Here is a 25199-nt window from a genome sequence, read left to right as displayed (position 1 = left end):
CAAGAAAATCTAGCCACATCTCTTTCCCAATCCATGTCTGGCAGCACTGTTAGCTTTCTACCTTTGTCATAAACCTAATTAAAACAATAAAAATCTGTAATGCCATACATTTGTAGGTCCAACAACCAGAAATGGCTACTTAATCTTGTTCTTCTGCAAGGATACCTTAAGACCTAAAAGAAAGTTGTTGAGCAAGCAAAATTCTGTTCTGAAACTGTAGGGAAGATCCACTAGACTTATGAACACAAATGAATTATATCAAATCCATTTGACTATGAAATAAAGTCCTCCATTACTTAGTTTTCTCAGAGTTGAAAGACACTTTCAGTTTCTGAATTATTTGGTTATTTGCCATTATTAATACCAGCATCAACAAAGGTAAATCATCTTCCTCATGCCTAAAGTAACTCTGACTTTTCTTCTATCTCATTCATTCTAGCACAACTGTTATTACTTTCCTGTCACTTTAAAAGGGTCCTTATGATGACATTGAACTCATCTGTGTACTGATATTACATTTATATTTTAATAAATACAGCTTGCCTGAAGTTCAGAGAGTAAAACAGCCACACTGGCCAGTCTTATATAACAGATCACAATAATACACGGCTTTAATCCCAGTAGCCACACTAGTTTGTCATAGAAACTGGAAGGTACATGCCTTTAATCCCAGTCCTAAAGAGGATTATAAAACAACTCTCAGGCACAGTTTCCTTCTGAGATTTCTGGAGGCAGTATCTCCTTTCTGGACTGAGGTCAAGGTAAGAGTCAGTGGCTAGCTGTTTTGCTAGATATTTAGGTTGAGTCCCAATTTCTGTCACTGAGTTTTTATTACTTTACACCACTTCTAGATATCCTAGGAACTCTGATTTATGGTTCGGTGATTAGCAGCCATAATCTCATCTGTAAAGGTTTGCCAACAGAGAGTTAATATTTTAGAGATTCATTAGGAGACAGGAATGTTTTCAGAATATAAGCATTCTGTCATTTGCAAGAGCCTAAAACAGAACATAACTTAATGAGAAAAACAAATTTATGTTAAACTGATATAGAAGCTTTAAATATTAAAAAATAAATTACTCATTCATATCCCCGAGTAAATAGAAAAGCTATAACATTTTTTGGGTAGCATACCCAGTTGTGACAATTTAGTATTTCATAAGTTTTTGTTTTTGTCATTCTCCTTAAGATTTTCATTTTTACTGCTTCTGAATTCATCTAATTGTAAATTAGATCTGGAATAGACTATTTTTGCATATGAGAATTGTCTAAACATAAATGTTACACTGAAATTACAATGTTTGGGGCCTTAGAACTTACATAGTATCCAAAGAAGTCTGCTTTTGTATTTTTTTCTATGTACTGAAATTCGTCGGTTTTACAAAATTTTATAGAGTTTTAAGGAAAAGACAACAATAGACTTGGGTGTTTTTTTCAACACTTTTCTCCAAATCTGTTTGTGTAAATGTCCTTTACAATTTCCATATAGTGAGAATATTTACCTTTTTGCCTACACATTTAATGAAAACATGTTAAAGTTCACATGATATTAATGTATGTAGAAATACCTTGGAAAATATAAATGGCATTTCAGTGTGAAATAATGCTAATTTTACCTCAACTAACCATGACATAAACAGCTGAAAATATTTCAGTTTAAAATTATCATTATTGCAGAAAAGTCTATGTTGTCTCAATCACTGTCTTATGTAAGTAAAAATACATTTCTTGTGTTGAATGACAACTACTAATAGCATCAGGTACATTGATGATAATGCTAAATTTATCTTGGAAAATATTTTATTGGAATTAAATAATATGATTCATTAAAATGCATCATCTTAATAACATTTGAGAAAAATAATTTTTAAGCTATTTGCAATAGAAATTTCATAACTTTTATAATTATGATAAAGTCATCTTGAACAATTTCTAATGTTTTCAGTTCAGTAAAGCACACATATTTTATAAAATGAAAAATAAATTATCAGACATGCATTTATGGTTCATTTTTCCTTTGCATATTATAGTAATACACTAGGTAAAATCAAAAAGGCTCCTAGATTGCCTTCTAAAATGTTAAACAAATTTTTTCCCAAAATAATATAATAACTCTTAAATAAAAATTTTAAAAAATATCAACACGTAAAATAGTAAATGAGTTCCTTTTATCATTTCATGTTGTTTCTTGAAGTTTTTATGGACATTCATATGTTTCATAGATTAGGCTACTGTATGGTAGGCTAAATAGCAGATGATCAGTCCAGGAGGTTGATGGTGTGCATGCCTTTAATCCCAGCATTTGGGAGTCATATCTCTGAGTTTGAGGCCAGCCTGGTCTACAAAAAAGAGTTCCAGGTCAGCCAGGGCCACTCTGAGAAACTCTGTCTTGAAAAACTGAAAAAAACAGAGCAACACAAAAAAGATTACCAGTTCATAATTATTAGAACCTGGCAATTCTGTCTTGGACAGTTGACACTTTGTAAATGGGTTTATAGACACTTTAGATCACACAATTGTCTTTAGTTATCTGGGAGGGCATTGCATGTGTATGTATATAAGAAATAAGAAGATGAGTTTTTAAAAAGGGCAGTACAATCACTGAAATAAGAAATTTTGCCACAAGTCAAGACACTACTAAAAGTTAGCTGAGACAATAAATGTTTCCTCAGAGACTTCTGGAAGAAACAAGGCCTTTTAGCATGACTTTTGGCCAGCACAAATAATCTCCAACAATAATACAGAAACTTCTAATAGCAAAAAATTGTGAAGCAATGACTCACTGCTGGAGGTCATCTATATGGCACTATGCTATTGCAAAAGAAAAAGCTTAATCTTGGAGCCCACTGAAAAGAAATCATACAATATATACTCTTATAGCAGGGGGAATTATTGGAAGCTAGGAAGAATTTTTCTTGATTTGACAGCAAAAGGGGCCTTTTCCTCCCAGGAGGAGTATTTTTCCCTTTAGTGGGTTATGAGCTTACAACAACTACATGTGGTAGCTTTTGCTCCTATGTGTCTTTGTAAACCTATTTCCAAAATGTAACAGACATTGCCAAAGGCTTGGCATCTCATCCCGTAAGATTTTTTTTTAATTTTTTTGTAAGATGTTTTAAGAAGTTTGTTATTTAAAGGATTTACGTCTGTGTCTTTTTAGGCCTTGGCTGATTTCAGTATGAAATAATGACAGTGATTGTATACCACACAATTCATTTAAAACAAAATTCAGTAGTTTTAACATATTCATGGAATTGCATGTTCATCAAATTTTGGAGATCAAATTATCTATAAATAAATATATATTCATTTTAATTTTATTGAGATTCAGATTATTTTTATTCATACTTAATTTTTAAAACTGTTTTAAACAAGTAGAACAAATAAGAAAAGGTTAAGAAGGTTCAAAAGTTTTACAATTCCTCTTACCTCCATGTATGTACATTTTCACCACTCTCAAGATTCTTTCTGTACTAGAATGTTACATTTATTAACATTTTAAGACTATATATACATATATATATAGTTATTAATTAAAGTCCATATACTTTACATTGGGTTTTCTCTTTGTGTTGTATTGTATGTTTTATGAACTTGAAAAAATTTATGAAGGGAATTTATTCTTTATTATGCTTCCATACTAAAACTTTCACTTCCCTAAAAATCCTCTGTACTCCATTCTTTCTTACACAACATTTACCACCTACTGATTTGAATACTGTCTCTTTAGCTTTGCCTGATCCTAAATGTCATGCAGGTGAAATAAAATGACATGTAGAAGCTTGGGGTCAGAACCTGGCTCTCAGCTATTTCAGCCTGTGTTGTTTTGCTTTGCTGTGATATGATGGAAAAGGATTTTGAACTCCTTTACATGTATTTATTAGTCTTGTATATATCTTCGCAATGAGGTACTAATTAATGCATTTTCCAATTGATTTTTTATTGTTTAGATTTAATTATTCTCTTTGAATTTTAGGTGATAGTCCCTTATAAGCAATGATGCAAACACACAATGTCCCCCACTCTGTAGTTTTAGTTCTCATTCTAAAATGAGTGAATTTTGGAGAGGAAAAGTTTTAATTTTTTGGAAAACTAACTTAATCTTCTCATGGGCTGTTAATTTGGTATTGTATCAAAAACTAATTGCCATGAACAAAATAAACTATATTTCTTTCTGTCTCTCTATTTTCCAAGTTTTGTGTTTTAAATGTATGCTAATGATTAATTTTGAGTTATATTTGATCAAAGTCTATGTGTAGACTAATTTTCTTACATGCATATTTTCAGTAGAAAATAATCACAAATACTCTATTATTCAGCTTTTCTATAGTTATATTAAAATATTTGTTCAATTATTAAATATTTCACTCCATGCTTTTCTTGCTTTCATTTTTGGATTGTATTTTTATCTCACTCTTTTGTGAGATGTTTACCTTCTGGCTTCTTTCCAAGATTGTGAATATGATAAGGTTAACTATAGTTTCTTTGAGCTCTCTGATCTTTCTGGCATGTGATAATAATTTCAGAGAAATTTCCAACAATAGTTCCTTAAATAATTTTGCTGGATTTCCCCCTTTTATTTAGGTTTCCTCTTGTATAGTTGTCCCACAGTTTTATGTGTTTCTTTTTCTGTTGTTTTTATCTTTTTTATACGTAATTCTTTATTTGAGAATTTTCTTTTGGCATATCTACAAGCATGAGTAGCTTTTTCTCCATCAAGACCATTTTACTAATTAACCCTTCCATTCTGTTAAACTACTTTTGATATAAAGCATTTTTAGTGCTTCTTAGAATGTCCTCTGTGTTGAACATGATCATCTGCTCCTGCATTCCCTCTACTTTACCCATTAGAGCACTTAGTATGCTCATCAGAGTTGTATTAAATTCCCAGTTTGATATTTGCAATGTCCTTGCTGTATCAGATTCTGCTTCCTTCTTTGGTTGGCTTTATTTCCTAAAATCTAGTTTTTGCCTTTTCATGTACCTTTTAATTTTGTCATTATTGAAAGATTTATATATTAAATGGAATAAAAATAATTATTTTAAATATGCTTTTGGCAATTGGTGATTTCCTTTCATAAGTTGTATGGGAGAAAACCTATCAATTATCTTATTTTATGAAATAAATTATTCCAAGTTTCAGGCTTTGAGTAAGTCTGTGTCTCTGAACTATGATTTTTTTGAAGTACTTTTAGTTTCATACCTGCTTTCTTTTGTCAGCGTTGCTAGAGTGGATATAGATGTAAGTTTAAAACACAACTGGATTTAGATACTTCTCTTCTACTTTTTGGATGGTGAAAATTAGATGCAATCATGTCCTTTCCTTTGGGCCATTTAACTATGAACAAAACTATTAAGGTTCTGGTGAGATAATTTCTCTTCTTGAAAGATATTCTTATGAATTTGAGTACTCTAGCATATTTGAAATGAATTTCTTTACCTTATGGTCTTTGCTGGTAACATAATGAGATTTTTTTTCATATATTATTATGAGCACCAGATCAATCTACAGGAGATTAAATTTACGAAAGTGATGGACCCCTCATATGGTTGGGCTCTTCTTGAGATTTGAAAACTCCTATTTTTCCACACTGAACTCCCAGTATTTGCTGCTTTCAGTTGAGGAAGTTCTAACTCGTACTGATTACAATGGGGATTCGTCAACATGACCTTTTGCAGAAAATTTGAGCTCTGTATCTCCTGTCTGTTTTGTCCTCACTTAGTGATAGTAGTTTCTCCTTTTTTTTTTTTATGTGGACTCTTTGCTCCTGATGACTTTATGGACCAGCGGTGGATGTGTGGAGTCTGCAACATGAGGAAATTGTTGTCATTCAAGCAAGTGGTCACTGATAGCCTGAGCTGTCTTTGCTTATAAAGTTCCAATGGCTTGCATGAACAGTTTTACAATCAGTTTTCACTTCCTACATTTCTAAAAATGGTCAAAATAATTTCCAGTTTATTTCTTTCTTCTTTTGCCTCTATCCCCCAACACTCCCATCAGTAGCCATTCCCTTTTTTATCTATATCTCTACCATCAAAAGCATAAGCATATCTTGCAAGGTACAGAGGAAGTTTTCTGACTGGGCATGCCTATAGGTAGAACAGTGTGCCCAGTTGGTAGCACATACAGTTACAGCATCATTCAGAGTGACAGACTGTTTTTCCTACTGTGGTTAATATTTGCATCTGTGAGGGTCTGTGTTTTAATGATCTATTTACCAGTCAAAGCTGGGTCAATCCATTCTACATTTTATTCCCTTTGGGGAAACACCAAGTTTTTGCATTTATTCTATAGACTATATAACCTGGAGACTTACTCTTAATTTTTGGCACTGTTTATCCCTTATTGTAGACATTAGCTTGATATGGGAAATAACCAGACTAGCTAAAGGATAAAACAATTATAATTTTATTTATTATAAGGAAAAAACTCACAAAACAGGAATGGGAAGTTCAAGCTCAGCTGTGTCATGGGAGTACCTCAGAGAGAGAGCACCTGGTCTATACCCCGAGTTTCCTTTTGGGCTCCAGGAAGCAATGCCTTAACTAGGTTCCACCTTTTAAAGATGATTGGTTAACAAAGCTTCACCCCATCACTTTTCCCCTTTTGTCTGAGCACGAGTGATCCATACCCGATACAACTATGTACTATAGGAACAGATATCAAGTATAAAATTACAACCCACATAAACAATATTAAGCAAGGAATGCATGACATGTCTAGCTACTGGGTCAGTTACCCCTATTAGTACAGCCTTTGTTAATCTTTGTAAAAAGTCACTAAAAGGTTCTCTCTGACCATGTTTAACCCTAAGATATGATTCAGTTCTCTTTCTTGTTTCCTGAATTCTGTCCCAAACATTTAAGTCTGCTGTGCTACATAGGGACAAGGTGTGTTCATTGGAAAGAGCTTGATCCTGAGGATCAGAGTAAAGTCCCATGCCCCAAATTTGATTTTGGGAAATCTGAAGTCCTTTTGCTTTTCCTTATTGCTCTAAAAATTTGCCTCTTCCCTAAAGTAACAAAGCCAAAGCAACTGGGGTCTGTTTTCTAGGACCACTGAGATTAACTAAATCCAGTCTGTGGCATTGCTATTATTGCTTGAAACCCACGTTTTGACTATTTCCCTAATGAAGGACAAATGTATTCTATAAGATACAATTACTTATTTAATTTCCTTTAGACCAATCATATGCATGGACTCATATATATATATATATATATATATATATATATATATATATATATATATATTCTTTGACTACCTTAGGGTATTTGGTGCCAGATGCTCTTTCTGATGATATCACTGGGAAATCAAGTATGACTCTGGGTAAGCTATCCCAGCATTTGGTACATATTTATGAGGCTCCATTTTGTCTTTGTACCTTTTGTCCCTGGTAATCAAATTCAATAAATTCCTCAATCTTGTCAAATCTATTTATCACTGCCTTTTGTAAAGTCTGGATTTTGAGTTCATTGTTTTTTTCTAATGCCCTCATCAAGGATTTCAGGGTGTGAATTCAGTCCAGCAGAGATAATGTCTCATCCTTGAGCATAGTTTTTATAGCATGTTTTTATAGTATATTACCTTCCTTGAGAGATATTCTATCAGTCAATCTATCATAACCCTTCAACAGAGTCTGATTAATACACTCAACAGTACAATTTTTCTTAGACAATGTCTCAGCACCCTCTATCATTGACTGCATTTTGTTTGTTAAATTGGCTGTATCCTCCTCCATAGTGATGAATTTTCTTTTTAGTAGATTACTATCAGTCTGTAAAGACTATACCATTTCTAAAACTACCTGATTTTTACTGGGTTTTGTTAGTCAAATTGTTTGTATCCTTCTCCAGAGTTTTGAATTTTCCTTTTAATTGATCAATGTCAGTCTGTTAAGACTGTATTATTTCTAAAAGTGCCTCATTCTTGGCTCTATTATCAAATCATGTTTTTAAGGAGAATGTATGAAGGACAAAACTAATCCCTAGAATAAAATATAATCATGTAGGAGAGAAATCATATAAGTCTTGCATAACCTCATACATGGTATAAGTAAAAATGGTTATTGAAAACCTAGATGATTAAGTTGAAAACCTAGATGGTTAAGTTGTCCATCACCTTGCCCTTTTAAATAATAAATTTATAATTTATATTTTTGTTGTTAGATCTTACCTGAGTTAGCTGGAGTAGGTGCATTAACTTTTACCTGCCAGTAGGAGTTGCTGTACACTTGTAGTCACATGGCTGGTTTGAACCAAATTTAGCCTCAAATATTGAAAGATATGCTTAAATTAAAAATAGTTATTTAGTGTAAATCACAGACTGTGTTCTGCAGAGCTTCCTGACTGTTTGGCAGCCACACATGGCAATCGATAGAGGGAGGTGGGCTCCTCCTTCTCTGGAAAGAGGGTGTGTTGTCTGCAGTGTCAGTGGCAGCACTGGGTGCGAGCTCTTTGGCCATTGCCCACAGTGGTGGTGGCAGTGTTGGGTCCAAGCTCCTCAACCTTTTCTGAATAGGCCTCCCATGTTTCTCTTCCTGCCTTGGATCAAGAAATCAGTTGGAAACGGCTACTCAGGGATGAGAATTTTATACCCAAAATTAAAAGGGTATAGAGCCTGACCACAGCTGGTCAGAGCCACTGGAGACTCTAGCCCCATATTGGGTGCCAACTGTAGAAATTAGGTTGATATATGAAATAACCAGGCTAGCTAAAGGATAAAACAATTATACTTTTATTTATTATAAGGGGAAAACTTGTAAAACAGGAACAGGAAGTCCAAGCTCAGCTGTGTCATGGGAGTACCACAGAGAGAGAGAGAGAGAGAGAGAGTACCTGGTCTGTACCCCAGTTTTCTCTTGGGCTCCAGGAAGCAATGCCTTAACTAGGTTACATCTCTTAAAGATGATTGGTTGACAAAGCTTCCCCCATCACCTTATCCTTAAGGCTAATTCTCTTAACTTCTTAGGGTATTGACACATTTATTAGAAATGAAGGCACAGTGGGCTTCTTTTATTCTACTTCCTTCCCTGTTCCTTGAATGTTCCCATTAATTCCTGATATCATCTATTTAATAATACTTTTTTTAAAAATGCTTGTGGTTAAAACCATTCTTTCCAGAAAAGCTATGCAAATATGTAATATTAATCGTTATGACTTACTGTGACTCATTCCGTCTGGTAGTATGGTTAGCATAGTGAAAGCAAGGAGAGCATGGAACACACACGCTCCCTGGGTCATGCCCAGGATTATGCTGCAAACTGTTCACATATTCTTGCTAAGTGGGTTAGGGTCTCCAGGGTCTTGCCACAAGGAAAACCATTCTTGCTATTCTCAGGCCTTGTTCCCCAATGGAATTACATGGCTCTTGCCAATTTTATTTCTGTGATGAATCAAAGAAGAGGTGCTGTATTTTAGTCTGTTTGTCCTGTCATATGTTTGGATAGACTAATATCTTTTGATTTCTTTTGTGCCAGGATGGAAAGTAGAAGTCATTTTTATGACATATGCATTACCTTTAGGAGAAATTAAATACATCTGAGTTATCATTGATATTTGTAATCAATGCTAAGCTCTTAGCAACCATTGACTAACTTTTTAATGAATATTTTAAGTCTAACTATTTTATGTCAGTGAAAATGTATAGTTTTTAGTTTCTTTTTCTGTTTATCTCACTTAACTTTGTATGATGAAGTTGTAATGCTTAGTATATGCTATATTACCTTTACAAATAAAAGACATTTATGGATATTAAAATGGCTTTTTAATTAATTGATCAATAGACATTAGAATTACTACTATTTTAAAATATTTTGAATAATTTTGTTTGATATATTTGTATTTTAGTTTATACATGGAAGTAAAATTGTTAGGTCTCTCTGCAACAGAACACCAATTACGGTCTTCCCTTCCCCTTTTCTAACATCTATTGTGGACCCCACATACCATTCCCTGCTAATCTCACACCTTCCACTTGCCACTGTATCCCAGCCCCCAACTCCAGTAGGCATGAATTGCTAAACCTCAGGCCATGACTGCCAGAAAACCAGGTGGGCTGCCCACAGAACTTCTCTTCTCCCTCTGTTTCCCTAGACACAATCCCTCAGTTTTGGCCCTGGCACCATGTCTGAACCCCAGCTGCAGCCTTCCTTCTCCCCTACCTGCATGACCTCTGGACCTCAGAGACCACACCCACCTAATTCCCCTCCCCTTATTCTTTGTTGTATGCCAAGCCCCAACATCAGTATGTTCCCCTACTAAATCAAGGGCTGCTACTCCCATGGCAACAAGTAAGCTTTAGTCAGACCCAGAGTTCTCTTACTGCTCCTGAGACAAAACTCCCCCAATTTTATCCCCAGTTTTGTAGTTCAAACTTGCTGTGATCTCCCTTTCCTCTATGAACCCATTCCACAAGGGAATAATAAAGACCTGCTCTTCCAAACTTCCTTCCACCATCTCATTCCAATTGCTCAGTCTGCAACATCAACAGGCATTCCCTGTGAACACACTAAATGAACAATCAAAAATAAGCACACACACACACACACACACACACACACACACACACACACAAACACCCAAAGGAAATCAATCAATCAAACAAACAAAAAACCAAACAGGCAACACAGCCACCATACTCTCTGAAAATACCAAGATGAACCAGACATCAAGGAACAAAATGGCAAAAGAAAGACAAACCCAGAAATCAGCACCTAGACATTTAGTCATCCCAAATCCAGATATCAAGATGCCACCATAAAAACACAACATAATTTGCTGCGGGAGCTTCTTCCGCTCCTTCAGCCAATTGCCACTGAGTTACCAGCCCATTGGGACGTGGTCTCTCTCTCTTTAAAAAAAGCAGCGGCTGTCCTCCACTCCCTCTCTGGCTTCCGGCTCTTCTCCGCTTCCATCCCAGACAACAGCCCCTCCATGCAAACAGGAAAGGAATCGAGGAGCTGGAAACGGAGCCGGAAGCCAGAGAGGGAGTGGAGGACAGCCACTGCTTTTTTTAAAGAGAGAGACCACACCCCAATGGGCTGGTAACTCAGCAGCGATTGGCTAAAGGAGCGGAAGGAGATCCCGCAGCAATAATTCTGGGTGATGGTGGTGTATACCTTTAATCCCAGCACTCGAGGGGCAGAGGCAGGTAGATCTCTGTGAGTTCGACAAGAGTTAGTTCCAGGACAGACTCCAAAGCTACAGATAAACCTTGTCCAGAGAAATGAAACAAAAAAACCACACCATATCAGCAACAGCCAGGGCAGTATGTCTCTACTGTAGTTCAAGTACACTACCAGAGCAGGCCCTGATTATTCTGTCATAGCTGAAGCACAAGAAAAAGACCTTAAAACAGCCTTTATAAATATGATAGAGATCCTTAAAAAGGAAATTACTAAATTACTTAAAGAAATCCAGGAACACACAAATAATCACAACTAGGAAATAAATAAAAATCTTCAAGACCTGAAGTTGGAAATAGAATCAATAAAGAAATCATGAACTCCAGGAAATGAAAAAATTGGGAATGCAAGCAGGAACTACAAACTTGACTATTCAGAACTGAAGAGATGAAAGAGAGAATTTTAGGTGTTGAAGATATGATAGAAACAGATACATTCGTCAAATAAAATGTTAAATCTAAAAAACTCATGGCACAAAGTATATGGGCAATCTGATACTCTATGAAAAGACCAAACCTAAGAATGATAGGTATAGAGGAAGGAGATAAATCTCAGCTCAAAGGCCCAGAAACTTAAAAAAAAAAAACAAAACACCATAGAAGAAAATTTTCCTAACCTCAAGAAAGAAATTCCTATAAAGGTACAAAAACCAAACAGAACATCAAATAGATTGGACCAGAAAAGAAAGCCTCCTTACCACATTATAAAACATTCAGAACAAAGAAAGATTTTTAAAAGCAGCAATGGCAAATGACCAAGAAACATATAAATCCAGACCTATTAGAATTACATCTGACTTCTCAATAGAGACTCTTAAAGCCAGAAAGGTCTGAACAGATATGCTCCAGACTATAAGAGATCACAGATATCAGCCAAGACTGCTATGCATAGCAAAACTTTTGATTGTCATAGATAAAGAAAATAAGATATTCAATGATAAAATCAAATTTGAATAATATCTAAAAATACAGGCTTATAGAAGGTGCTAGGAGGAAATCTCCAACCTAAGCAGATAAACTTCATACCTGAAAACAAAGGAAATGTATAATCTCACATCAGCAAAATAAAAAGAAGGGAATCTCCTCCCTCTCATAATCATACACACACACAAACATACACACACACATACACACTCCACCATCATCACTACCACTTCTACCAACATCACCACAACCACCAATAAAATAGCAAGAATTGATAATCATTGGTCTTGATATATCTCAATATCAATGGTCTCAACTCCCCCCTTTAATTAGCCTTTATTGTATCCTGTTTTATCCTGTTCAGATATTGTCTTTTGGAGACCTGCTCTTCTCTGAAAATATAATGGAGAGGGATAGTGGGTGGGGGAACTAGGAGAAGTGGAGGGAGGGGAAGCTATGGTTGGGATGTAGTGTATTAGAGAAAAATCTATTTTCAAGGAAAAAAGAGTAACAGGATGGGTGCAAAAAGAGGATGCATCCTACTGCTACATCTGAAAGATACACTTCAATATCAAGGATAGACATTACTTCAGAGTAAAGGGGTAGAAAAATGTGTTACAAACTAATAGTCCTAAGAAGCAAGTTGATATGTTGCTATAGTCATTTTAATAACTAACAAAATAGACTTCAAACTGAAAATAATGAAAAGAGATAAAGAAAGTCACTATACACTCATCAATGGAAAAAATCCACCAAGATGATATTTCAATTTGTAACATATATGCCCCAAACACAAGGGTAGGTTATGTTTTAAAAGAAACACTAACAGACTACAAGAGTTTGATCTTTAAAACTCACATAATGGAAAAAGAGAATTGACTCCTACAAATTGGCCTCTGACCTCTTGATACACATTGTGGCATGTATGTCCATCAACCACAAACACACATGTGCACGTGTCTAAACTAATTAATAAATAAAATATAATTAAAATATGTTCCAAATAGACTTAACATATATTCACAGAACATTTCACCCAAACACAGACGAACATACCTACAACTACACACCTCATGGAAATGTCTCCAAAATTGATCACGCACAAATTAAGTCTTAACAGATACAGGGAAACTGAAAAATCACCCTGCGTCCTATCAGACCACCCAGGATTAAAGTTGGGTATCAACAACACCAGAAAGCTTATAAACTCATAGACACTGAGCATCTATCTACTGAAGGAAAAATGGGTCAAGATAAAAATAAAGAAGCAAATTAAAGACGACCCAAAATTCAACAAAAATGAAAATACAATGTACACAAACATATGTGACACACTGAAACTGGTGCTGGTAGGAAGAAAGTTCATAGCACTAAGAACCTACATAAAAAAGTAGAGAGATCTCATACTAGAAGCTTAACACCAGACATAAAAGCTCTAGAAGAAAAAGAAGTAATCACACATAGGAAGAGAAGACAGGAGGAAATAATCAAACTGAGGACTGATATCAAGAAAATAGAAACAAAAAATAATAATACAAGGAATCAAAAAAACAGAGGTGGATCTTTGAGAAAATCAACAAGATAAACAAACCCTTATCCAAACTAACTAAAAAAACAAAAGAGACTATCTTAATTAACAAAATCAGAAATGAAAACGGGGGCAAAACAACAGACACCCAGGAAATTCAGAGACTCATAAGACCATCTTTTAAAAACCTGTATATTACTAAATTTTCTAAATACGCATCATTTACTAAAGTTAAATCAAAGTCAGATAAAAAATTTACATAGACACAACCTCTAGTGAAATACAGTCATTAAAATTTCCCAAGCAAAAAGTATCCCAGGGCCAAATAGCTTTAGTGCAGAATTTTGGCAAATTTTTAAAGAAGAATATATACCAATACTCCTCAATTTATCCCACATAATAAAAGAAAGAATATTGTCCAGTTCATTTTATTAGGTGACAGGTAACCTTATGTCCAAACCACATAAACACTCAACAAAATGAAATATTTCATGAACATTGAATTTTCCTTATGGCCTTAGATATAAAAGTACTCAATTACATGCTAACTTAATCCAATGCAACCCTAATTCAAGAACACATCAAAAGATCAGCTACCATGATCAAGTAGGCCTCATTCCAGAGTTGTAGAGATAGTTCGATATATGTAAATCAGTAAATATAACCCATCATAATAACAAAGTGAAAGAAAAAAACTCACACAATCATTTCACTAGATGTAGAAAAGTTCTCTGACAAAATCCAACACCCATCCCTGATAAAAGTCCTGGAGAGATTAGGGATACAATGGACATACCAAAACACATTAAAAGCAACTTATAGCAATATGAGTAAATATCAAATTAAATAGAAAGAAATTTAAATTACACTAAATCAGGAACAAAACATAGTTTCCATTCTCCCCATATCTTTTCAAAATACTATCTGATGTTTTAGGTGGAGCAATAAGACAACTGATAGAGAGAAATGAATGAAAGACATCAAAGTATCTTTATTTATATAAAATTTGCTAAAACACATCTAAAAATTCTACCAGAGAATTCTATGGCTAGTAAACACTTTTAGCAAAGTGCCTGGATATAAGATAAACCTAAAATAATTAGTATCCCTTCTATATACAAATGACACAGACTCTCAAAGAAATCAGGGAAAACACATTTCACAATAGACTGTAATAATTTAAAAACCTTGTGATATTTCTAACCAAGAAAGTGAAAGATATGCATGGTAAAAATTTCAAGTCTTTGAAAAAGAAATTAAAAGAGCTATCAGAAGATGAAAAGATCTCCCATGTTCTTTTAGACATACGGTTAATGTATAAAAATAGGAATCTTAGCAAAAGCAATTTACAGATTCAGTGCAAACAACATCAAAATCCCAAAACAATTCTTCATTAACCTTGAAAGGACAGTTCTCAACTTCATAGAGAATAAACAAAAAAACCCAGGGTAGCTAAAACAATCCTGAACAACAACAACAAAAAACCACTGGAGGCCTCACCATTCCCGAATCTAACTGTAGAGGTATAATAATTCAAGTTGTATTGTATTTACATAAAAATAACTACAATGATCAATACAATTGAGTTGAAAACCCAGACATAAGTACACACACCTATACATGTCTGATTTTTGATAAAGCCAGGCTTAGACAATGGGGAAAAAAGCATCTTCAACTAATGGTATTGGTATAACTGAAGGTCTGTATGTAGAAGAATGCAAATAGATCCATATTTATCACCCTGTACAAAACTCAAGGCCAAGTGGATCAAAGACTTCAACATAAAAGCAGATACACTGAACCTAAAAGCAAAGAGAACAGGAAATAGCTTTGAGTGTATTGGCACAGACTAAACTTTCTGAACAAAACACCAATAGCACAGACACTAAGACTGACAATTATAATAAATGGTACCTCATGAAGCTGAAAAGTTTCTGTAAGGCAAAGGAGATGGTCAATTTGATAAAGAGGCAGATAACAGAATGGGAAAATTGTTTTTTCTTAACAATTCTACATCCAATACAGGTCTAATAGCCAAAATATATAAAAACTCAAGAAACTAGATATCAATGAAACCAATAATCACTGTCTGAGCGACCCCTGGCTGTAGGACCAGGATCTATCCCTGGTGCATGAGCTAGCTTGTTGGAGCACATTCCCCATGGTGGGATGCCATGTTCAGCCTTAATGCAGGGAGCAGGATCTTGGTCCTGCCCCAAATGAATGTGCCAGACTTTGTTGACTCCCTATCAGAACCCTTACCCATTGCTAAGAGTGGATGAGAGTGGTGGGCTAGTGGGGAGGCAAGGGAGGATGGAAGGAAGAATTGGAGGGAGAAATATGGTAGGAAAGTAAAATTAAATTTTAAAAGGTTAACTAAAAAACTAAAAATGGGGTACAGATCTAAACAGAGAATTCTCAATAGAGGAATACCAAAAGACCGAGAAATACTTAAAGAAATGTTCAAGATCCTTAGTCATCAAAGAAAATCAAATCTAAACTACTTTGAGATTGTTCCTTTTATTTTTAAATTTTTATTACTTTATAAATAATACCATTCAAAATTTCCACTACCTTTCCTCCTCCCATTTCCCTCCTGCTCCCCCATTCACTCTCCCCCCTTTCCCCAGTCCTAAGAGAGGGCAGGGTACCCTGCCCTGTGGGAAGTCCAAGGCACTCCCACCTCCACCCAGGCCTAGGAAGGTATACATCCAAACATACTAGAATCCCCGAAAGCCAGTACATGTAGTAGAGACAAATCCCAGTGCCATTATCATTGGTTTCTCAGTCAGCCCCCATTGTCAGACACATTCAGAGTCCAGTTTGATCACATGCTTATTCAGTCCCAGTCCCAGGCTTTGGTGAGCTCTCATTAGATCAGACACACTGTCTCAGTGGGTGGACCAACCCCTCTTGGTCCTGACTCCCTTGCTCATCTTCTCCCTCCTTCTGCTCTTCAACTGAACCTGAGCCTATAGTTTATGATCCTAGAGAAGCTAAATAATAAGGTGAACACAAAGAAAAACATCTATAAATCCTCCTGGAATTTGGAAGAAGATAAGATCGCTGGGCAAAAGTTGGGAGCATGGGGGAGTGGGTGGGGCGGGGGAAAGGCGAGAGGGAGAGAGAAGAGAGAAGGGGAGGATTGGGGAGAGCTTGGGGCAGAGGTATGGTTGAGATGGAGGAAGGGCGGATATGGGAGCAGGGAAGAAGAAATCTTAATTAAGAGAGCCATTTTAGGGTTGGCAAGAGACTTGGCTCTAGACGGGTTCCCAGGTGTTCACGGGGATGTCCCCAGCTAGGTCCTTGGGCAGTAGAGGAGAGGGTGTCTGAACTGGCCTTGTCCCATAGTCACACTGATAAATGTCTTGAATATCACCATAGAACCTTCGTCCAGCAATGGATGGAGATGGACACAAGAGATTTCTTCTTAAACCTGAGGCATGGTTAAAATCCACAGCAAAATATATAGCTCATGCTGGTGAGGCTATGGAAAAGGGGGGGCATTCCTTCACTGCTGATAGAGGTGCAAACTTGTACAGTCACTATGGTAACCAATATGGTGATTTCTCAGAGAAATAGGAATCGATCTACTTCAAGACCCAGCAAGGCTGAGCTCTCAAAGTTCAGTCAAAGAGTGGGAGGAATGAGAATACCAGGAAATAGGTCAAGACCATGATGGGGATACCCACTGAAACAGCTTACTTGAGCTAATGGGAGCCTACCAGATCTGGCCTGACAGTAAAGGAACGAGCATGGGTTCAAACTAGGTCCCTGAATGTGGGTTGCAGTAGTATAGCTGGGACAGACTGTGGGACCACTGGCAGTGAGACCAGGATTTATCCCTACTGCTTGCATTGGCTTTTTGTAACCCATTCTCTTTGGAGGGATACCTTGCTCAACCTAGATATAGTGGGTAGGGCCTTGGTCCTGCCTCAAAGCAATGTGTTAGACTTTGCTGACTCTCCATGAAAAGTCTTATTCTCTCTGAGGAGTGGATAGGGGTGGAGTAGGAGGAAAGGTGGAGAGAACAGAGGAGGGGAAGGAGTGAGAACTGGGGTTGGAATGAAAATTAAAAAAAGATAGGGTTTTTTTTAATAATTAATTAAATAAAAAGAAAACAAAACAAGACCGAGCTACACCACTCGGGCATAAACGCAAAGGTCATTCCATCCTATATATCACAAGGACACTTGCTAAAGTATGTTTATACAGATTTATTTGTAATACCCAGAAACTAGAAACAACTCAGTTGTCCTTCAACAAAAGAATGAATAGAGAAAGTCTGGTAGATTTACACAGTGGAGCATTAGTCAGCTGTTTAAAGAATACAGTGGCATCATATTCTAGATTGACATTTTATATACTCATTTTTTGTCATAACTATGCTACTGGTACACTTACTACAGATTTCCATTATTTCAAATAAAAGGCATCATGTATTTCTAAAAAGATTTCTGTATATAACATTTTTTTATCCTTAGTATTTAATTTCTTTCATACACACACATGCACATACACACACACATATATATATCATACATTAATATTGCATTTAAAAAAGCATTTATACATCTTATGTTTACTGCAAAATGTGATTCAAATTTGTTTAAAACTTTAAATATGCCCAATTTATTTGCGAAAGAGTTTGTGTTACAAACTGACCTTGAACTTATGATCATTCTATTTTGGTCTCTGGAGTATGAGGATTATAGTAATTCAGAACAACACTTGAAGTTCGAGACTCCACAGTATTATCAAATTCATTCACTTACATATCACCATACCACTATTAATACTTTCAGAACTTTCAATGTTGTATATAATAAAATATACATATTTCCACTGATTTTTTGGCTTCATGGTCAAATAGGAAAAATTATTTATCTGAGAAATAATAGGGCATAGGGGCATGGATATTTACGTTCATCTTTATTTAAGAGAAAGTAAATTAGCATGCAGGAGAATATTTTTCTCTTGAGATTTGTGGGAGAAAAAAGATAAAAGAAATAATTAGATGAATTGGGAAGGTTTCAAGAAGGTCGGTTTTTAATGATCAATTGGTCTCTCTCAGAGCTTGTAGATGCCTGTTCAAGCCCTTCTGTTTTCAAAGTATTCACTGAAAATTCAGGTATTATTTCAATGGGCTGACCTTTATGTATGACTTGGTCATTTTCCCTTGTAGCTTTAAAAATCCTTACTTTGTTTGTTCTGTACAGTTAGTGTTTATTATGTGGTCTGTGTTTTTTTAGTGGTCTTTTCTATTTGGTATTCTGAATGCCTCTTGTTCCTTCATAAGCTGCTCCTCTCCCTACCAGTGACCCACAGCCCCCACATTAGGTCAGGTCATAGAGAGACCTTTATCCTTTTTCTAATCCTCCATTCTTGTCTGGTCTCTCCAAAACACCACTAAATAAAGACCAGATATCTACACCAAGAAGAACCTCAAAAATTATAGCTCCATGTGCCTAGTTCCAAGTGCAAAAGCACAAATATGAACAACCTATACAATATACCTCCTTCAGAAGTGAGAAACCCTACTTTATTTGGACTTGAGAAAAAATAATCTAGCTGAAGCACAAGACAGGAGCTTCAAATAGCAATTATGATTATATTCAAAGACCTTAAAGAGGACATGGATAAATACCTTAATGAAGACCATGAAAATACAAAGAGTTGAATGAAGTAATGAAAACAATTTATGACAAGAAAATAGATTTTTTAAGAAATAAAATTGCTGAAGTAAATCTAAAATGAAGCAAAACTGGGATTGAAAAACTCAGGATGCAAGCATAAAGCATAACCCTTATGTGCAGATTAAAAGACATGGAGGAGTATATCCTGAAATCTTGCTGTACTTCCTCATCTATGAATGTTTTCATATAGATTTTATTTAAAAAATACAATTTTTAAAATTTGTATTCTATTTGTATGAGCAGTATCCCCACTCTCAGCTGCTAAGCTACCTCTCCACCATCATTGTGTGTTTATTTGTAAGTTTATTGCAATAAAATCATCCTATTTAATTTTTAAGCTATTTTTCCTCTCATGTAAATCTGATCTATACCTTTCATTTTTAAAATTTAAGATGATTAAAGCATGTTTGTAAATTTCTATTAATGGACTGTATTCCAATCTGTTCTAATTTTTAGGGTAGATATCCTCATAAGTATCAGGTTCAAAGAAATTTAGGACAAATGGCTAATCATGGTGCCTACTAGCATACCAAGACTCATGCTGGCCTGGAGCCTTCCCCAGTATCACAACTACTTGTGTCTTTTCTCTGTCCTTCTCCTCCTGCCTCTACCCTAAATTTCTCCAGCTCATGGACTTCCCCAAGCTTCACAGTCCTGTTTAACACTGCCATTTCATCCATGAGCTTTCTTGGTCCTCTCTTTTGGCTTTAACTCTTGTGCCTCCCCTCTCCTTTATTGCCTGGTCTAAACTTCTGATCATATTTAGCCTAATACTTTCTCTTCCTACTCTTGGTTCTTCCATATGCCCCTAGCTGTACTCTCTCCCATATCTACAATAAAACCTTCCCCTCAAGCATAACATGAAGCACCCATCTCCTCACTTTATAGAACATGAATTTGATTATATTTTAAAAGAGTTCTTTAAAATGTGACAGTTTTCTATTGGTAATTCTCATAGAATTTGGAGCAACAGTGTTAGCTACTTAAAAATGCTATGTTGTTTTGACTAAAACTAGGAACAAAGAAAATATTGACAATCTGCCTCCTGAATATAAAATTTGAAACAATTGGCAATATTTACATATATTTATGAAATGTAATTATATTTTTATTGTAAATGATAGTATGTAAACAGAAATTGCTCATTCAAATCCCAACTGATCATACCTGAATAATCACACAAAACTATATTAGTTGCAACATTATTTGCCCTGTTATCTCAGGCTTCTTACTAACTCACTTTTACATTTTAAATTAACCCATTTCTATTAATCAATGTATCACCACAAAACCGTGGCCTACTGGTAGAGTTCTGGCATCTGTTTTCTTCAGCAGCTAATAGGCGTCTCTTTGATTCTGCCTACTCTCTCTATTTATCTCTGTTCAGATTTCCTGCCTGGCTTTACTCCACTAAACCATTGGCTAAAATAGTTTCTTTATTAACCAATGATAATAAAACATATTCACAGCAAGCTGAGAGGAATACCACATAGTAATAATAGTAATGGTATTGGAATAATGGTTACAGTTGTCAAACATCTATACATGTAAAATGTATATGTAACAAGTATACACACAATCTGGGAAATCATATAATTATATACACAATATCTAATAATATAATATAGATATTATATGGTTTCAGCAAGAAACTACATAAATTGCTTTGAAGATAATCTATTTAATGAATATTATGTCAGTACTTGATGGTGGTGAACAGGCAGAAGGATTCCAAATTCAAGGCCTTTTAGATACCATAGTATCTCAGAAGATGAGATAATTTTCAGATGATAAATATTTCTCTCTGAGTTCAGCTCAGCATTATAGGTATAACATATACAATAGATAATGTGAGCTTTGTTATATACTGTTTTAATAAGAGTATCTATAAAAAATATAAAATTGACATTTTTCTACATATCTATGCTTGCCTGTTTCACAAAATGACAATATAAAGTGAAATCTTTTTTTCTCATACCTTTTGACATGAAATTTAATATACTCTTATTTGTATTATTACCTGAATAAATATTTTTATTTACTTTGTTTTGAGATTATAGTATAATTTCATCATTTCCCCATTCTCTTTTCTCCCACAAACCCTCATATATACACTTACATTCTCTCTTTTAAATTCATGCCCCCTTTAAAATATTACATGTATATAAGCATATCTATCTCTATCTATCTATATCTATATCTATATCTATCTCTATATCCCTAAGTGCATAAATATAGCCTGTTTGGTCTTTATAGTGATACTTGTACATATATTTTTAGGGCTGACTATTTGGTACTTGATAACTGATTTGTGTTTTCTTCTCTGAGACTGACTATTTCTCCACAGTCAGCATTCTTAAGAATCTGTAGTTCTTTGTGTACAGTGGAGGAAACTTCTTTTTCAGCAGATGGGGACCATTACAAAGAAAAACCATAATCAGTCAATCTACATAGATGGGAAGCCAAGCTTCATTGGATTCAACTACAATACAGCTTCTATACGTAATGTTCAGGGGTCATTAAAAAAAGGGAAGAGAAGAATTCTAAGGCAAAGGATGTAGGAGTTTGCTGAAGATTTTGTCTTCTAGGAATGTCAGAAGCTAAACCCATGAATTCTCATCAACGTGACTTCTGTGACATGAGCTGAACAGGCACAACAGTCATAAACATGTGTGTGAAGAAAAAAGAAGCATTACCTTTAGAGTACTTAAACAAACTTGTCTGATGCTGGGAACCAAACATTTAATCCAATGTTGTATTGAGAAGCATTTTTAAGTACACTTAAATGATTTCTCATAAAATAAATATCAGCTATGCCGCAACCTAGGAAAGATTCTTTGTTTCTCTGTACCGTCTGCAATTTCTCTATTCAGCTATTGGTTTCAAAACCTGCAGTTATTTTAATCTAATTAATAAAATCAAAGGATTCCAGTTTTACATTTATCATTTTCTTCTTTGATCATGATTTGAAAGTCAATTCTCTTTTGATTCAGTATCAGAGTTTGTTTATGAGTTCATATAAGTTGGACAGTAGCTTTTAAACTGCAGGACATGGCCTCATATGTGGAGTTTGCATAACTGAATGTGTAATTTACCCTCCAAAATTTTCGAGAATAAAATGTTTCTGAATCTGTAATGGTCAAAAATTTTAAAAATCAAACACATAATGAAACTGATTATTTTTTGGCAATATTTGCCTGTATTGTAGTATCTGATTTTACTGAAACTTTGTTTCTGAATACAGAAATGTTCCTTTTGTGTTACTCATACAATCATACCAAACAGCTTCAAATGTTATGGTTCAAAGTTAAGATGATTCGCCTTCCTGGACCTGGAGGGAGGGGGAGGGAGCTGCAGCTTCCCACAGGGCAGGAAACCCTGACTGCCCTGGGGGACGGAGGGGAAGGAGGGGGGGAGTGGGGGGAGTGGGAGGGTGTTGGGAGGGGGGGCGGAAATGGAAACTTTTATAATTTAATAAAATTTACTAAAAAAAAAAAAAAGATCCATCCCCAGGGGCCATGTGTTGGGAAGAGAATATCAGTTCCCACATTCTCACAAGCTATCAACCTGCATGCATGCACCCACACACACAAAGAAAGAGACAGCGAATTTAAAGAAAGCATTAAAACATTGAACTTTTCTTTGAGGTTTTTGCTTACTCTGGAGCACACATTTTTAATTTGGGGATCTGATGTGTGATGCCCTTCTGTAAATGTGTTGCTTTTATTTGTTAATAAATACAGCTATTTTGGCCTATGGTAGGGAAGAATATAGCAAGGTTGAAAGGGATATAGAGAGAGAGTAGGCGGAGTCAAGGGGATGACATGTAGCTACCAAAGGAGACAGATGCCCAGAACATTTACCGTTAAGCCACAGCCTCGAGACAATACACAGATTAAAAGAAATTGATTAATTCAAGATGTAAGAGTTATTTAGAAATAAGCCTGAGTCATTGGCCAAGCAGTGTTATAACTAATATAGATTTTGTGTGAACATTTGGGTCTAGGTAACCTGGAATGAATGAGCAATCTCTGTTTACAGGGTTTCCCTGTCTTTCATTACAAATGTTCTATATCCACCATCACCTCCCGCTAACATTTTCCTGGAGAATTTAGCCCAACTTTCATATTTGCAGCTAAGCACAATCTGAATGCTTTGGGCTACATTCTATTTTGTGGATGAGTTTTTGTTGCTGTAATGACAAGACCAGTGTGGTGCCATCACAGGGCTAGAGTTTCAGAGCTCTCTAAAGAAGAACCAGGCCACAGCATTGTCAGAAGCAATACTAAAACGGTTGACCTACAGCCTACATTTCACTAAACTCCTGACATCTTTAACATGTGTCCCCTAATTCTTGAGAACAGGTATTTTTAAAAATAAAATGTACTCATTTTTGTTGAATTTCCTAATTAAATTGAATATTTTCACTCAAAAAAAAAAACAAAGTTAAGATGATTATGTGATGTTTTCATTGTACATGAAAGTATCCCTTTTCTTACAGAAACAGAACAGTTTAATTACAAAAATCAAAGACTATATATTTTTCACTGCTGTGGTAAGGTTTTTGTTGGTTTAACTGTTTTATTAATTTACAATAATTAATTGAAAATAGTCTTCTCTCATACAATATGTCCTGCCCATGGTTTTCTCTTTCCCTACTCCTCCCTGCCCCCCCCCCTACTTCACCTCTCACCTAGATCCACTCTCTATGTTTCCCTCAAAAAAAAAATCAGGCCTCTAAGAAACAACATCTAAACATTGCAAAACATCACACAATATAGCAAGGCTAAAACTATTGAAGTTTTGAAATTAAAATATAATTACAATACTATACCTCTTCCCTTTCATCTGTTTAACTCCTCACCTAACCCTCCACTACTTCTCAAGTTGATGTTCTCTTTTTCCTTAGGAAAGATATATGAATGAATAATTATGTACATATAGCATGGTGAGTCTGTTGTGTCTTAAAGATATATTATCTTAGGGATGATCATTATGCTGAGAGAGGGAGCAGTAGTCTCTCTCAGGTATGTGTCTGCTAATTGGTTAGTCAGTTTAATGTGACGGTGAATTTTTGCGGTCATTTTGTCACCACAGAGAATCATCTGGAAAGAGGGCTTCAGCTGATAAATTACCTAGATCAAGTTGGTCTGTGAGAATGTCTGTGCAGAATTTTGTTAATTATTAGTTAATATAGGAAGATTCAGCACACTTTGAGACTTGGTATTTTATCACAGCAATCACAATGGAAAAAAAAGAGCTACTATCATTCCTCTTATAAGTATCTAATTAGTGCATCTCTAGATAACGATAGACTTGATTTTTAAAATTTTCTGCTTGGGTTAATGTCTTTTGTGTCATAAGAAAATCATTGAATTATTTTATAAAGCAATTAAGATAAAAAGTTCCAACAGTTTCTGAAATAGTCCCAAATATCTGCCATTTTTATTACATATCTGTCTATGAACAGCACCATCTCAGATTTGACGATTGTAAAATTAAAATATTGATCAACTCTAAAAAAATGTTGATGGTGACCTAAGTTTTGCAGTGTTAAATATTCTGCCCAATGTCAATTCTTCATGAATGATGGCTAGTTTTGATTGTTAACTTGACACAATGAACAATCACGTGAGAAGGGAATTTCAATAAGGCCTTCTCTTGGTTAGAGTGATCTGTGGGAATTTTTTCAGAGGATTGTATTGATTATTGAGCATACTGGGCTAATGTGGGTGACACCGCAGTACATGGGACATGGGCTCCTGGACTGTATAACAATTAAGAAAATGAGCTGGACAGAATCATGTATATGTTAATGTATTGCTTTATGCTCTTGACTGGTTGTGATATCAACAAGTTTCTGCAA

The sequence above is a fragment of the Myodes glareolus genome, chromosome X (genome assembly GCF_982192425.1).
Source record: "Myodes glareolus chromosome X, mMyoGla1.1, whole genome shotgun sequence".
In the NCBI taxonomy this organism is placed as follows: domain Eukaryota; kingdom Metazoa; phylum Chordata; class Mammalia; order Rodentia; family Cricetidae; genus Myodes; species Myodes glareolus.
This window is presented reverse-complemented; position numbering follows the sequence as displayed.